The sequence below is a fragment of the Coenobita brevimanus genome, chromosome 95 (assembly GCF_032717465.1).
Source record: "Coenobita brevimanus isolate Jiangsu-jjx chromosome 95, ASM3271746v2, whole genome shotgun sequence".
Classification (NCBI taxonomy): domain Eukaryota; kingdom Metazoa; phylum Arthropoda; class Malacostraca; order Decapoda; family Coenobitidae; genus Coenobita; species Coenobita brevimanus.
In genome coordinates, this window is record NC_137048.1 from 855,824 (window position 1) to 873,709 (window position 17,886).

Below are 17,886 nucleotides of genomic sequence, written 5' to 3' on the forward strand. Positions count from 1 at the left end.
TTTAGTTTTGTTTTGTTTGGTTCTGTTTGGTTTGGTTCTGTTTGATTTAGTTGTTTAATTTGGTTCTGTTTGGTTCTGTTTGATTTGGTTCTGTTTGGTTTGGTTTGGTTTGGTTTGGTTTGGTTCTGTTTAGTTTGGTTTGGTTGTTTGGCTTGGTTCAGTATGTTTCTGCTCTGTCTGTCTGTCTATCTATCTATCTATCTATCTGCTATCTACCTACCTACCAACCTACCTACTTATCTATCTATCTATCTATTTATCTACCTGCGTACCCATCTATCTATCTATCTACCTATTATGTATGTATGTATCTATCTATGTGGCCTACATCTCAAAACCTCAGACAGACAGACACAGACAGACAGGCACAGTCAAATCCCACTCAGCGTCCTCTTTCCATCCAATAATCCCTCAAAGGCATTACGTATATATTCCGGCGGGGATCATATCGGTAATATACGAGATTGGAAGGGAGTCGCCACGGTTCTATGTTTAATTTTATTCCCGCCAAACAAGCTCATTCAGTTTTTGAGACTCTGCTGGTGGTAGTAGTGGCAGTATTGGTAGTAGCGTTAATAGCAGTATTAGTACTTGTATTTCTAGTAGTAGTAATGCAAAGTGTGTTATCAAAACTTCCTACATCCCTGTGTCATGTTTTATTAGTCTTGTCAGTAAGGTTTTCCATCTCCAACAGAAGACTTTCTTGTTATTATTACCGTATTATTTTTCTCTTCCCCCCCCATTTTTTTTTTTTCAAACGTTAATAGCTCAGACGTTTGGTGTTCTATTTTGCTCATGTTCTCAGAAAAGATGCAACGCTGGTAGGCGCTTCAAACGCATTTTTCATTTGTCAAACATCTACTTCCGGTTTAGAGAAAACGCAATTTTTCAAAAAAAAAAAAAAAAAAAAAATGTGCACACAATAACTCAGAAAGGGAAAGAGCTATTGCAGCGAGATTGGAGATGACACAGTCTAGACATGGTAACTGATCCGCATATATATCGCCGCACAGAAAAGCTCGCCTGGCCCTGAAATACGGAGGGGTAGAAACGTTAACTTTATCGACACGTTTTAATTATATCTTTTTAACGTGTAAATATTTTGTCAAAACATACTGAACAAAAGTTGTACTGTTTTATAAGTTCTCTCATTTGATATCAAGGAAAAGAGGCAGGCGCCTTATGTCAAGGAGGTACGGCCCCTAAAACGTTTTGTTAAATAACTCGGTAACCGTTGTGAATATGTTATGGCATGTTAAACAGTGTTATATTTTACACGTAAAATCTTTCTAACCGTCGAAAATTTGTTGATACATGTTGAACAAAAGTTGTCTTGCTTAATTTCTTATATTTTAAGAGTAATCATACACGTCAGCTTTGTAAATCCAGCTCACAACGCTTCAACAACTTTGTTTTTGACGGAAGACCTACTTGTTGCTCCAGCAGTAAACAACGCTTCTAGTTATTATTATTAGTAGTATTATTTATATTAAAACTGCTATAATTCAAAGGCTATTTGGGCTAGAGCCTTCAAACTTGGTCAGTTTAGTCGGACAGTTGTCCACTTCTTTTGGCTAAGTATGGTGGCAGTCTGTCAACCGGACCTCAGGATATTATCCAGAACACAGAAAAGTGAATCAGTCACGCTATCTCAAAAACCACTTAAGCTAGGAAACTGAACCTTTACTACAAAATAGCCTTAAGGCGGACACAATGCGGAAAGGAGTATGGTTCCAATCGGTTGACTATTATCTGAGATCGTCTGGGGTAAAAAATTGGTATTTTTAGGAATATTTCAGATGTCACCTAATTTTCCATGAAGGATTAAGGCTAGAGCCATCAAACTCGGTGAACTTACTGTCTGTGACGACCTAAGGTGACATGCACAAGATCATTGACCTTGACCAAGAGGTCCCTTTACAGTAGAGCTCGACTTCTAGTAGGCAATGACTGTGGGAAATTTTTCTTTATCAAATTTGTCCTCGAATAATTTTACGGTGGTGTAGTTCTTCGTCTTCTTCTTATTAATATTACTACTACTACTACTACTTCTAGTAGTAGTAGTAGTAGTAGTAGTAGTAGTAGTAATAGTAGTAGTAGTAGTAGTAGTAGTAGTAGTAGTAGTGTAGCCGTAGCAGTAGTAACAGCAGCAGTAATAGCAACAGTAGTGGAAATTTTATTATTATTATTATTATTATTCAAGTAAAATTTCTGAACCTTTCTAATGCAGTGCAATGATTGACATAATCAAGGAAATCACTCGCCTAATAGCCAATTTCATTAATAATTCACCCATTGCCTCATTCTCTCTTAATGTCCTTGCACTGATACTTTATATCTATCCTAACAAACATGCCCAAGAGCTAGCATTGCAGAATATATTAAGGCCAACCAAAGGCGGGTTGAAACATGGAAAAGAGGTGAAATCGACAACCTAGCTGAGGAAGCAAGGGCCTTGCAGATGAGAATATGTAGCCCAGACAGAAGCCACAACACCAACGATGTGGCAAGGATTTTTAGCAGCAAGATGAGACAGGGGAAGGTCTCGATGGCGACGAGATTCCTGTCAGCTGAATCAGCAAACTGAGTAATTGACCTGACAGAAGAAACAATGCAACAACCAAAGGAAAAACACCCAACCGCACGACAAGCAAGTGCCCAGTCAAAGCTTGACGGCAACTACACTCCTCCCAATCCCATCATATATGACAGGATAACTGGAGATATGGTGTGGAGGAAAGCAATGCACACACAGGCAACTACACTCCACCCAATGCCATCATATATGACAGGATAACTGGAGATATAGTGTGGCGGAAGGCAATGTTCACAGAGGAAGGGGCAGGACAGTCAGGCCTGGATGCAAAATCTTGGCGAGCAATCCTCAGTAACATCAAGTCTGGGGAGGCAGCAACAGACCTGTGCAACACCATTGCCTCACTGGCGAGGAAGCTGGCTTCTAGTCAATGCAACAACATCGAAGCACTGACGGCTTGCAGACTAATTTCCCTTGATAAGAATCCTGGATGTAGGCCCATCGGGGTGGGTGAAGTCCTAAGACGGTGTCACGAATTCGCGCGAGCGTATTTATAAATTCGTGACATTGTATTTTAGTTAGAAATCCACGAATTCTAGTGGAAATCCCACTGGGCATCATTCAGTTTAACCGTCCTCGTATTCATTCGATCGGGATGGTTTTCAGAACATTTCTCACTGTTTTACAGGTGATCATTCTTATGCACGACGTTAGTGCCTTCACTGAGTGATTTATTGTGAGCGTATATCGTTCACCCTCTCTCGATGACCGTTGACTTAGGCCACGCCTGCTTCCTGCAAACTCGGCCAGCCCCTACCTCTTTCAACTGTTTGAATTTAGTCAGCTTTCAGTCTCCGCGAGGGTAGGACCGTTTGTGCCTAGCATAGAACAGCGTCTCTGTTGTACAGCGAGTTCCTGAATCTCCACCTAGAGGGTGAATTGGCGAAGCGGGCTTAGCGAATTGCAGTGTCTGATGTCCAGCACAGGTGCCCAGTCTTTTCGCTCGGCTCCCCTCCACTGACCAGTATTTCTTTTCGTTTTTTTTTCTGGGCTTAAGTGTGTTTAGCTTTTGAATGAACGAGTGAGTGTATGCTCCCTGTTATTTGAATTCATTTTTGAGATTCATATAACGTAAATTTATTTTCAGTGTAATCAATAAATTCACAGTTCTTTTCTTTGAGCTTAATGTAAATAAACTCGTGTTTTATTTCTCCACATTAAACTTATTTTAGTTGCCTCTCCTTGTTTGCACAAACTCTTCACATTATCCTGAACTGGTACTTGGGCCAGTACTTTTGTATCAAACTTAAATCCGTTGTGCCAGCCAGGAGTTATGCACCAGCAAGAACCTGTTTAATATTATTAGCATTAGTTATTGATTGTCAGGGGTGGAGTCACTTTCTCGAGAGGCTAACAGTATTACAAACAGCACTCGTGAGTAATTAGTCTCTGCTATGTACTGTTGTGAAAGTTTATAAATTCTCGTCTTTGGAGAATCGGCGAAGTAAGCTGGCATAAAGTAAACTTACTGCTTGATTTTCACAAGTCAATTCCTTGTCTCTATTTTCAAGCAACATTTAGCATTTTTAATTCCTAAGTTCACATCCCCCCATGACAGAGGGATTATAGGAAAATGCATCATGGGGGTGGTCAAAGATGATGTGAAGCAGGCAGTTGGCAACCTCCAAATGTGTGCAGGCCAGCAGGCAGGAGGTGAGGCAGCAGTTCATTCCTTGAGGAGAATATATGAGGAAGAGGAATGTCAGGCAATATTATTAGGTGATGCCTCAAAAGCATTTAATTTCATCAACCGGGAGGCAATGCTGCACAACAAGGTTAAATGCCCAGCATTTGCCCAATACGAGATATGTGGAAAACACCTACAAAGAACCAGCAGACCTCTACATTGTGGGTAAGACAGCTGCTCACGGTGTCGGTGTAATCCAATCCACAGAAGGAACTACCCAGGGGGACCCCGTGGCCATGGCTCTGTAAGCCCTGGCTATGACAGTGCTGCAACAACAGATCAAATACGAGGCCACCAATGTAAAACAGGCAGCCAATGCAGATGATCTCACGGGTGCTGGCAAGGTGGAGGATGTGAGGAAATGGTGGGACCTTGTAACAACTCATGGCCCTAAAATAGGTTATTGCTGTAATGCAAGTAAGCCCATCTTGATCGTGAAACCAGCTTACTATCAAGATGCTCAGGAAGGCCTTTAGAGGCACAAACGTGATAGTGACCAAGGAAAGTCAGAGGCATCTAGGTGCTGTGACTGGAACTAAGGAATTCAAAGACAAGTATGTGAGTGATAAAGTAAAGACATGGGTAGAAGAAATTCATTTTTATCCAGTCACGCAAAAACAGAACCCCATACAGCATACAGCGCATTTACCTATGGTGTAAAGCACAAGTGGACCTTCGTGATGAGGACCATACCTGACATCGAGTTGCTGCTACAACCACTGGAGGATGCTATCAGGGATTCATTCCTCCCATCTCTAACCAATGGCCACATCCCCACACCAGAAGAGAGGCACCTTGTAGCATTACTATCCAGGAAGGGTGGCCTTGATATAAATTCAGCAACCGTGGCAAATTACTAACACAGACATTCACTTAGGCTCACCGAATCCTTGTCACAGAAGATTTTTGTCCCAGCCGAGATGAATGAAATCGACCAACAACGACAGAACGAAATAAATACTCTGATAAACAAAAGCGGGAAGCAAGACAATGGACCAGCTGCAGCACATAACCGAACATTTTACCTCAGCCCAGTGCAGAAGAATTGAAATTACACTGGAGGTTGGGCATCGAACTGGCTCACAACTCTGCCTCTCAAGGCAAAAGGCTTCCACTTCAACAAACAAGAATTTATTGACGCCATCGCCTTTAGATATGGGTGGCCAATAAAGAACCTACCTCAACACTATGCCCGAGGAATTGCCTATGATGCTGAAGGGAGGCCTAGTTTGCATTCGACATGATTAAGTATGTGACCTTCCTGAAAAAATGCTACAGGATTTATATCATGATGTCACCATAGAGTCAGCTTTGTTCCCTCTAGACGGTGAGCACTTCACCCACAGAATAGCAAACACATCAAATGATGCAAGAGTGGATGTCAGTGCTCGAGGTTTCTGGACACGTGGGCAGAGGGCGTTCTTCGACTTTAGGATATTTGATCCAATGGCAGCATGTCATTCCGAAATGTCCCTCGAGGCTGCACACAATAGGAATGAACAAGAAAAATACAGAATGTCAAGAAAGGATCCAACATGTGGACCATGGTGGCTCCACTGTAACTGTGTTTACAACATCAGGTGGGATGGGTCCAGAGGCGGTGTTGAGATTCTACTCGAGACTGGCAGAGGTTCTTTCTGAGAAGAAGCATCAACCGCAGAGTTCTGTTATGGCCTGGATGAGATGTCGACTGTCATTCTCCCTCGTGAGGTCTGCTCTGCTATGTCTCAGGGGCACAAGATCATCAGTCCTCAGGCCTGTCTCTCTGGCGGGTATGGATTACGAAGCTACTGTGGTCGAGAGTTGCGTAGACCAGTGACTCAAGAGATTAATATCTTTATAAGCACTGAAATGTTAAAAAAAAAAAATAATAATAAAAGTAGTAGTATATGATTAGTAAGCACAGTGGATGACGTGTTTGTGGTGAAAGATAGTGTTAACCTTCATATTACAACTCCAAAGGGTGAACTGTATTAGGAATGTTATTGCTGCCAAATTTGACTTTATTAGGTTTGGTTTGGTTAGATTAGGTATGATAATAACTGGGTGAGTAATAATAATACCTATTATTTAAGTATAACATTTCAAAAATTTTCCCAAAAATAAATTCAGATTTGGAATCAGCTTAAAAAACTGTTAGTGACGAAATCTACACACACATGGGAGAACGTGCACCAACACAAATATCGGAAATGCGGCTACTGAATTCCGTAGAGTTTTGCTAAGTGTGTGTGTGTGTGTGTGTGGGGGGGGGGGGTGCTTATTCCCTAAGTTGTATGTAAATTTCGTTACCATTACGGTTTTTTAGGTTGATTCCAAATTTAAATGTATTTTGGGGGGAATTTATTTTTTTTAAATGTTCCATCCATCCGTCATCCAATCCTACGTTGTCCCACGACGAGCGTAGAAGCCCGGGGCTAGGCAAGCTGGTCCTGACATTTAAGATGAGAGTGACCAGCCTCGCTCATTCCTGAGTGGCATTACGTGAGCAATATACCCCAACCACTCCTTGGATATAAACCTGCACAGACTCAATCAGACTGGAGCGCCTTAATTACCCACTAAACCACCAGGCGCCAAAAAACGAACTGGCACCATCCTACAGTCGCGGCGCGAGACTCTGAGGTTGTTATTATCGTACCCTGGCAACATATCATTCAAAAGTGCTTCTGATTTCGGTTGAAATATGAGACGCATGTGATTCGTGTATAATATGTTCGTGTTTAATAATATTCGTGTATAATAATTGAAATGAGTGGCTTACAAAATAGTGCCCCGGAAAACAAGGTGAGAGAAGAACAGCATAGTGCCCCCAGAAACGCACCGACACCCCTACCCGGACCCCACGGAGTAGCTGCATCCACACTAGGGGATCCCATGCGACAACGGCATAAGGCAGCCCGGGCCGTGCGCCCTTATAACACCCAACCATTGCACCGCCACCCTAGCAGGAGGAGGACACTACCTTCGGAAAGTGGGATTGCCGGACCAGCCCGGGGTGGAGCTGATATCTCTGTTCCTGACAGCGCCCCTCTGGAGACGGCCTACTGCCGCTCCCGGCTTCGTCAGTCGGCCAAGCGTCGCACTGAAGGTGTTTCCCTCGAGACGGCCTACTGCCGCTCTTCTCTTCTGCCCAAGGAGACGGCCTACTGCCGCTCCTCCCTCCTGCTGAAGGAGACGGCCTACTGCCACTCTGAAGGTGCTGTCCCCGAGACTGCCTACTGCCTCTCCTCCCTTCTGCCGAAGGAGATGGCCTACTGCCGCTCTGAAGGTGCTGCCCCTGAGACGGCCGATTGCCGATCCTCCCTCCTGCCGAAGGAGACGGCCTACTGCCGCTCTGAAGGTGCTGCCCCTGAGACGGCCGATTGCTGATCCTCCCTCCTGCCGAAGGAGACGGCCTACTGCCACTCTGAAGGTGCTGCCCCTGAGACGGTCGATTGCCGCTCCTCCCTCCTGCTGAAGGAGACGGCCTACTGCCGCTCTGAAGGCGCTGCCCCTGAGACGGCTTACTACCACTCCACCTTCCTGCAGAAGGAGACGGCCTACTGCCACTCCCACCTTCGCCAGACGGCCAATTGCCGCTCCGAAGGCACTGCCCCTGAGACGGCCTACTGCCACTCCACCCTCCTGCAGAAGGAGACGGCCTACTGTCGCTCAAGTGGTGACCAGAGGTGCGCTGACTTCCCCACACAGGCCACGGCCAATTGCTGGGCCTTGACGCCCTATAGTTGCGCCCCTGGGCAGCCACGGCCAATTGCCGGGCTCCACGGCCACAAGGAGGTATTGTCATCGCCCCTGCACGAGGCAGGCGCCCGGCTCCCCAGCACCAGAGAGTCCCCGTGAGGCCTAACGGCTTCCCCTGGCCTCCAGTCTCTACGCCTGGCTCTGGAGAAGACCCACCTGAAGGACCCTAGTTCAGGTCGGTGCCACAGCCCTTCCCTGATGGCGCCCCTTGACTCTGGGGACCGTAGTCCTCAGTCCCTCCAGGCCCTCCCCAGGATACCCGGGTGCGATCTCTCCACGCCCAAGAGGCGGCGTAAGACCTCCACCTCCGGCCGAAACCTGAGCCAGAGATTCCTGGACCCGTTTGGCCCCAGCCCTGAGGGCCACACCCCTAAACCTAGCCTGGAGACTGCGGGCTCCTATGCCACCTGCAGCCCTGGACGCGAGAGGACGCCCCTGCGAGCCGTCCCGTGCCCTCTCGGCACGCCCTTCCTTGGCAGTGTCCCTAGTCCGGCAGAAGAGTCGCTGGCGTGTCTCCCCGCCGGCCCCACTACATGAGTGAATTATGTTCAGTGTGGTGTTGTCCCAGAACTAGTGAATTGACTTATATTAAGTGTGACGTTGCCCTAGAAACAGGTTACAGTGATACAGTGACTTAATGAATGTCAAATATCGGGACGAGTGAAATCACGGGTGGATGAGTAAGAACGAGTACAGTGAGTAAGTTCTGAGGAATCCGACTCGCAAGTGACGCCCTGTAGAAAACCAGTAAGACTTCCCCCGAGGAATCCTCTGTAATGAAAACATACCCATGTCCTTTGTTACCAAAAAATAATAGAGAAAGTGTAAATAATATCTCCCGTTTGTATTACCATAAACACAGTGAATACCCAGTGTCCCTCCACTCCCTCACTTCCTAAAGATTCTCCTCCCTGCAGCTAGCGTAACGTAAACAAGAGATAGAATCAAATGTCAAAACTCCTTAGCTATGAGATGAAACTGAGTTTGAATTAATAATATTTACCCTTTCCTATTATTACTATAACTCTGTTCTGACCCGTCACGAGTCCTTCCCCTCCCCCCCGTTGAGTCTCTCTCCCCGCGCTTCCACGCGCGCCCGTGTTCCCTGTGCACTAGAATTACTGTACTGGCGTCAGTATTAGTTAAGCCAGTATCCTGCGAGATACTAATATCCTAGTTGAGGTTTTATTTCTGTGTCATATATTGTGTTGTAATATCTGCTGCTTTTGTCCTGTGTCTGACTGTGGTAATATACGTGTAAAGGTTATTGCCTGAAGTTTTTGTGTCCTGCCTCTCTTTCATTACACTAACCTCCGGTCTCGAAAGAGGACCCAGTTACACGTTAGGTGCTTTAGGACCGAAGAGTCGGGCCTTTTTCACCTAGCATTACACTGGAGGCCAGCGGTGGTTCTTGACCCAGGCGTAGAAGAGAGGTAGTGAGAAATATTTGGCAACATGGCAAGTAAACCACACGTACAATTATCCAAGTTTGACCCCGACTAGTACGATATACACACGTATCTGACAATAAGTAAACCCTTACTGGATATTGGCTTTTAAAACGACCAGCAGAAAATTGCAGTCACACTCCCACTATTGGGCAAAGCGGCGGCGAACATAGCACCGAAAATCGTCCCGGAGCTCACCTGGCAGAACTTTACAAAGTTCGCTGTTCAAGCCATCACCCCATCATTAGGGAGAGTGGTAGCTCTATCCCAATTGGATAGTTGTTCATTTGATGGGGATTTAGATAATACCCTGATACAGACAAGACGCCTAGTTACTGCTGCCTACCCTGAGGCAGATGAAGAAACCAGGGATCAGCACACGTTTAACACTCTACTCAGAGTGCTTCCGAATGTCGTTAGACAACAGTTTACTATCCACGATCCAACTGGAGACATGGATAGGGATATCCAGCTCATATGGCGCCTCCTGACTGCCTGCACTACTCCCCAGCCAATTAATGTGGTGAAGAGATTTCCCACTCAACCCCCGGCTCCTCCAACCATGCCACGACCGCCCATGCCTCACACCAGACCTACCCCGGCACCCAGTCCACCTAGGGCACACCCCTCCCGCCGGCGCCCCACCCTGCGGGAAAATCCGAATCTGATTTTGGTGAATCTGTGGGAATTCACAGCCTGCAGCTCCCGCTGTCCCCTACATGACATACGGGACCAGCTCAAAGCTGCTTGCCGTAGAACCACAGCCCTGGGTTGACGTAAGGTGTCCTCTTTGGAAGGTGAGGCTCCAGAAGATGAGCTGGCACCCATGGACGAGCCCCATGGGGGAGAACAGAAACAGGAACAGGAGAATGAAAGCCCCAGACAGCTGGATTTTTAGGCCCGCCCCCGCACCAACCCACGGTAGTGGGGGCCATTACCCCAAAGTATCGCCCCCCAGTGTACCACAAAATGAAATTAAATGGCGTGAAGGCCAGACTGCTAGTCGATACGGGAGCAGCCAGGTCCTGCCTATACAGCCACCATTTCTCCCGGCACAGATCGATCTTTGGCCCACTCCGCCCTACCGCCACTCACCTTGTGGACGCGGGGGATGGCCCCCTGTCCATCTCTGGGGAGACTCGGACCCTACGGGTCGACACCCACTAGCTGGTGTCCACCCAGCATCAATTTATTATTTTTGACTCCTGCTGGAGTTACGACGGGTGTTTAGGACTGGACTTGCTCCATAAACTCAGAGCTACCATTGACTGTCGCCACCGACAGCTCCAGTTCCGTCCCCCACCCCGCCCCACCCAGGCCATTTGCACCTGCACGCCACGGCCCCAGCCGTAAGATTCGTCCCCTCCCCCCCTCCCGTTCCCCCCTCCTCCTTCCCTCCCTCTGCCCCCCTCTCCTCCTCTCCCAGTGCTTCCACCCACCGGCCCTGCTCCTTCCTTCCCCATTATCGTCTCTGCCGCTGTTACCATTCCCTCTCACCACAAGGTTTGGGTGCCCCTTAACCTGCCCTCCGGTCCCTCTGTTCTATTCTTCCCCCTCCTCCCATCGGAAGCCCTTCCTGCTTGCCTTTTATCTCCCACTTTTCTCCCTCCACACCATACCACCGTCCATATAGCCAACCTCGCCCCTTCCCCCCTTACCCTCCCCAAAGGGCTCGTTATCGGAGAGATGGAGTAAGCCGAGCCTTGTGCCCTATCCTCCTCCCACTTCCCCGCCCCCCTACCCCCTATTTCCGACTATCTCTCCTCCCAGCAGTCAGACACCCTACGTCGCCTCCTCCTGGATTTCCAGGACCTGTTTGCGACAGGACCAGCAGATATAGGCCATACCACATACCTGTCTCATGAAATCCATATGACAAGCCCACCAATTGGACAGCCTTCCCGATGCAAGAACCCCCGACAAAGGGAGGAAGAGGACAGCCAAGTATGTGAAATGATCGAGGCCGGCGTCATTTCCCCCTCCTCCAGCCCTTGGTCCTCCCTGTCGTTCTAGTAAAGAAGAAGGATGGCACGATGCGATTTTGCATTGATTACCGCCGCCTGAACGACATTACCATCAAAGATGCCACTCCCCTCCCACGAATCGATGATTCCCTAGATTCCCTTTATGGGGCATCGTGGTTCTCCACCCTCGACCTCCAGTCTGGGTACTGGCAGGTCCCTGTACACCCAGAACACTGAGGCGAAACGGCCTTTTCCACAAGCAATGACTGACATTTCGAATTCAATGTCCTGCCGTTTGGCCTCTGCAATGCCCCTGCCACCTTCTCCCGGCTGATGGAATCTGTCCTGAGTGGCCTCACTTGGGAGATATGTCTGGCCTATTTGGACGACGTCATCATTTTTAGCCAGACCTGGGCCGACCATTTGCAGTGCCTCCGCCGGGTCTTTACTAGGATCTGCCAGGCAGGCCTCAAACTTCACCTCTCTAAGTGTGTACTGGCCGCCAGGACTCTCGTTCCTGGGACATGTTATGTCCCTGGCAGGAATCCCCCCGGACCCTGACAAGCTCCACGCCATAGCGGACATACCGCCACCAAAGGACGTCCAAGGCGTCCGTGCCTTCCTAGGACTCACGTCCTACTATCGTCGTTTCGTGAAGGGATTCTCACAAATTGCAAAGCCTCTTCACGATCTGACCAGGAAGGGGTAACAGTTCATATGGAATGAAGAAAGGCGAGATGCTTTCCAACATCTGAAAGACAAACTTGTCTCTGCTCCCATCGTGGCCTTTCCCTATTATGCCCTCTCTTTTCGCCTCTACAGAGATGTTTCTCTCACCACAATAGGCGCCGTGCTCGCCCAGGTACAAGCTGGCCGAGAACACATCACTGCTTGTGCCAGCTGCACCCTGAATCCAGCCGTGAAGAATTATGCTGCAACCAAGCGAGAATGCCTCGGCATAATTTGGGCCCTCCAACACTTTAGAGCTTACCTTTCCGGGACCCAGGTCACGATCATCACTGACCACCAATCCCTCCAGTGGTTACGCCAGTCTGACTCACATAATGCCCAACTCGTCAGGTGGCACGAAACCCTGGAAGAATTTCAGTATGAAATTTCCTACAGGCCTGGGAAGCTACATACCAGTGCAGATGCCCTCTCCCTCCTCCCCATTCAGGCGGTACAGCCAGATTCGGACCTCTTACACCTATGGCACCACTAGGAACGGCCCCCATGGATTCCCACCCACTTGTTCCCTAAACTATGCCGACAGGGTGACCACCTTCTAACCCCATCCGGGCATATCCTACTAACCCCCGATGCAGCACGTGACGCCCTGCACCACCTCAATGCCCATAACAGCATCCACCTGGGTACCAAGAAACTAGTACAAGTGTTTAACGACACTTACTGGGTGCCCAACCCCTCCACCCTCGCCAAAGAAATCTTTCAAACTTGCCGCGCCTGTGCTCTGGGAAAAGAAGTCACCCGGACTGCCGGACCCTCGGGCCACATCACCGCCCATAAACCATGGCAACTCCTGGCGATAGATGTAGTAGGCCCCCTCCCTTCCAAATCTGGGTACAAATATGTGATCACCTTTGTCGACACATATTCGAAATTTGTAGTAGCCTGTCCGGCGAAGGAGCATCATGCTGTCGCTGTCACCGATGCCCTTCTCCGGCACGTATTCCCTTATTTTGGCATCCCTCAAGCCATTCATTCTGATGATGCCCCAGAGTTCTCCGGAAAAATCTGGGAGGAACTTGCCAGGATCTTTGGATATAAAATCTCCCACTCCTCACCTTATTGGCCACAGGGAAATGCAGTGTGTGAACATAGTCATTGTACTTTTATGAACCAGCTACGTACATGCATCGAGGCTACGAAAGATGACGACTGACCGGCCCATGTGAAAATCATTCAGTGGGGCATGAATTCCTGTCCCCGGGAGGACGGGGTTTCCCCACATGAGCGAATATTTGGCGAATCCCTTCTCCTGCTACCACTGCACCAACACCTGCAACCACCTGCCTCCGCCCCCATTACAGGCCCGTTGCACCTTCTGAAGGGCCGACTGCACCACTTTCAGAAAACGCTAGACCTCGGCCCTGACACCGCCTCCAACCCCTTCAGCCCGGGCGACATTGTCGTCATCGCCCAACTTCCCACCCCTCACAAACTCGTCCCCCGCTTTGCAGGACCCCACAAAATCGCCCATGTTCCAAACCCCTACTAGGTTGTCGTAGATTACCACGGCACCCCGCGCGCCCTCCAAAACCGCCACATGCGCCCCTTCTGCACGCCCACCTCTGCCACCCCGACCCCGCACCCCCAACCTCCCCCTGCTCCCACACCGCCTGTCACTTCCACATACGTGTGCTATGTTTCCTCCTCGCTTTCCCCCTCCACCCCCCCTACCACCTCACCCTCCCCTGCTGCCACCACCCCCCGCACCTCACCTGACATCTCACCTGCCACACCAACCTCCCCTCGCTCACTCTCACCCCTTCCCTCCGCTGCCCCACCCACCCTTGCGCATGCCCACTCCGACAGCCTCACCCCCCACTGCGCCCTCAACATGTGCAACAGCCCATGCTAACCAACCCCACCCACCCTGCACTCCCACTTCCCCACCCACCCCCACCCTCAGAACCACCACCACCCACTCCGGCCGACTCTCACGTCCACCCGACCAATACACCCATACCCCTACCCCTCCCGCCTCCCCACAACTTCACACTATTATGATATATCAGGCCCAAATCCCCTCCACCTACACTACCCAGAGACTCGATGCTGCATTACCACAGCACAAAACCAGGCCCCAACCCTCAGTGTCCGGCATACAGCCCCCTACCACACCAGCAACATCACCGACCAGGATGTAGGTGAGACGAGCCATATGGGCGCCTACCATCGACAAGAATCGTCGACTCCAAGGACCACACCACCTGCTTATCCTCCTCCGCTCCACCCTCACTGCCTCCACGCTCTTCTTCACCTGCGATGCAGAGCAGGAAGAAAACTACACCACTGCTTGGCAGGCCCTACTCCAGCATCTCCAGCCTGCATATGCCACCCACGACACTCATGTATACCACCTCCAGCCACAGGGACGTGACTTTTTCCAAGGGGAGAGTGGTGAAATGCGTGGCAAACAAAATAGTGCCCCCAAAAACAAGGTGAGAGAAGAACAGCATAGTGCCCCCAGAAACACACCGACACCCCTACCCGGACCCCACGGAGTAGCCGCATCCACATTAGGGGACCCCATGCGACAACGGCATAAGGCAGCCCGGGCCGTGCACCCTTATAACACCCAACCGTCGTACCACCACCCTAGCAGGAGGAGGACACTACCTTCGGGGAGTGGGATTGCCGGACCAGCCCGGGGTGGAGCTGATATCTCAGTTCCTGACAGCGCCGCACTGAAGACGGCCTTCTGCCGCTCCCGCCTCCGTCAGTCGGCCAAGTGTCGCACTGAAGGTGTTTCCCTCGAGACGGCCTACTGCCGCTCTTCTCTTCTGCCCAAGGAGACTGCCTACTGCCACTCCTCACTCCTCCCGAAGGAGAAGGCATACTGCCGCTCTGAAGGTGCTGCCCCCGAGACGGCCTACTGCCGCTCCTCCCTCCTGCCGAAGGAGATGGCCTACTGCTGCTCTGAAGGTGCTGCCCCTGAGACGGCCGATTGCCGCTCCCCCCTCCTGCTGAAGGAGATGGCCTACTGCCACTCTGAAGGTGCTGCCCCTGAGACGGCCAATTGCCGCTCCTCCCTCCTGCTGAAGGAGACGGCCTACTGCCGCTCTGAAGGTGCTGCCCCTGAGACGGCTGATTGCCGCTCCTCCCTCCTGCCGAAGGAGACGGCCTACTGCCCCTGTGAAGGTGCTGCCCCAGAGACGGCTGATTGCCGCTTCTCCCTCCTGCTGAAGGAGACGGCCTACTGCCGCTCTGAAGGCGCTGCCCCTGAGACAGCCTACTGCCGCTCCACCCTCCTGCAGAAGGAGACGGCCTACTGCCACTCCCACCTTCGCCAGACGGCCAATTGCTGCTCCGAAGGCACTGCCCCTGAGACGGCCTACTGCCGCTCCACCCTCCTGCAGAAGGAGACGGAATACTGCCGCTCAAGAGGTGACCAGAGGTGCACTGACTCCCCCACACAGGCCATGGCCAATTGCTGGGCCTTGACGCCCTATAGTTGCGCCCCTGGGCAGCCACGGCCAATTGCTGGGCTCCGCGGCCACAAGGAGGTATTGTCATCGCCCCAGCGCGAGGCAGGCGCCCGGCTTCCCAGCACCAGAGAGTCCCCGTGAGGCCTAACGGCTTCCCCTGGCCTCCGGTCTCTACGCCTGTCTCTGGAGAAGACCCACCTGAAGGACCCTAGTTCAGGTCGGTGCCACAGCCCCTCCCTGACGGCGCCCCTTGACTCTGGGGACCGCAGTCCTCAGTCCCTCCAGGCCCTCCCCAGGATACCCGGGTGCGATCTCTCCACGCCCAAGAGGCGGCGTAAGACCTCCACCTCCAGCCGAAACCTGAGCCAGATTTTCCTGGACCTGTTCGGCCCCAGCCCTGAGGGCCACACCCCTAAACCTAGCCCGGAGACTGCGGGCTCCTATGCCACCTGCAGCCCTGGATGCGAGAGGACGCCCCTGTGAGCCGTCTCGTTCCGTCTCGGCACGCCCTCCCTTGGCGGTGCCCCTAGTCCGGCGGAATAGTTGCCGGCGTGTCTCCCCGCCGGCCCCACTACATGAGTGAATTATGTTAAGTGTGGTGTTGCCCCAGAACTAGTGAATTGACTTACATTAAGTGTGACGTTGCCCTAGAAACAGGTTACAGTGATACAGTGACTTAATGAATGTCAAATATCGGGGCGAGTGAAATCACGGGTGGATGAGTAAGAACGAGTACAGTGAGTAAGTTCTGAGGAATCCGACTCGCAAGTGACGCCCTTGTAGAAAACCAGTAAGACTCTTCCCCCGAGGAATCCTCTGTAGTGAAAACATACCCATGCCCTTTGTTACCAGAAAATAATAGAGAAAGTATGAATAATATCCTCCCGTTTGTATTACCATAAACGCAGTGAATACCCAGTGTCCCTCCACTCCCTCGCTTCCTAAAGAATCTCCTCCCTGCAGCTAGCGTAACGTAAACAAGAGATAGAATCAAATGTCAAAACCCCTTTGCTATGAGATGAAACTGAGTTTGAATTAATATTTACCCTTTCCTAATATTACTATAACTAAAATGCCCGCCGCCGGACCTTCCGCCCCGCCACCCCCCACCCCACCACCGGGCCACCACCACCCCACCATCCAAGGAAGGGATAACGGGGGGGCTAATGACCCAGGGCAAGAGGGTCATCCAACCACCACTGGCCTGTGCCCCTTCTCCCCGCAACTGCCCCAACGCCAGGTGAGCCTAGATCCGCGACAACCTCAACGGTGGGCTAACCATCGACAGCAGTGGGGTGGGACTGATAAAAAATCAGTCCCTAGTAGCTTTTTGGCGACGGCCATAGTTACACCCCTGAAGGGCAGGAGGTCCCTTGGTGAGCCACGAGGTGTCCCCACCTCTGCCACAGTGAGCCATGAGGGAACACCACCCTCTGCCACAACTTTGGTGAGCCACGAGGGGCTAGTACCCTCTACCACAGTGAGCCACGAGGGAACACCACCCTCTGCCACAACTTTGGTGAGCCACGAGGGGCCAGTACCCTCTGCCACAGTGAGCCACGAGGGGCCAGTACCCTCTGCCACAGTGAGCCACGAGGGAGAAATACCCTCTGCCACAAACAGGGCAGGAGGCCCTTTGGTGAGCCATGAGGGGCCAGTACCCTCTGCCACAGTGAGCCACGAGGGAACACCACCCTCTGCCACACCTTTGGTGAGCCACGAGGGGCCAGTTCCCTCTGCCACAGTGAGCCACGAGGGAGAAATACCCTCTGCCATAAACAGGGCAGGAGGCCCAATAGTGAGCTACGAGGGGCCAGTACCCTCAGCCACCCCAAGGGTAAGAGTCCCTTGTAGAGAGCCAAAAGTGGGTCCCAGGGTAAAACAACCTGGAGCCACGGCTGTGACGGAGACAGGAGAGAGAGTCGCCTCCGTGCTACCCTCCCTGTATAGGAGAGAGAACACGGTCTCCGTGTGTCCTCTACCTTCAGCGTTCTCCTGTGGGAGTAGCTGGACACCACTCGGGAGAGTTGCCTCGAAGGTGTCACCGGAGCGGAGGCAAAGTCCCAGTCTGGGCCTGCCTCCTACTCCTGGGAAATTCTTGTCTTCCCCAGGCACCAGCAGGAGACGAGGCCGCAGCTCACACCTGACGGCGCGTCCCCTGGCAGACCTCCACAGCCCCAGGACCCCCAGGCGAGCCCAGCAGCCTACCAGCGCTGCCCTCCTCACGCCACGGAGCCTCCGACGCCAGACACGCCTCCTCCAACTGTTTGGCTCC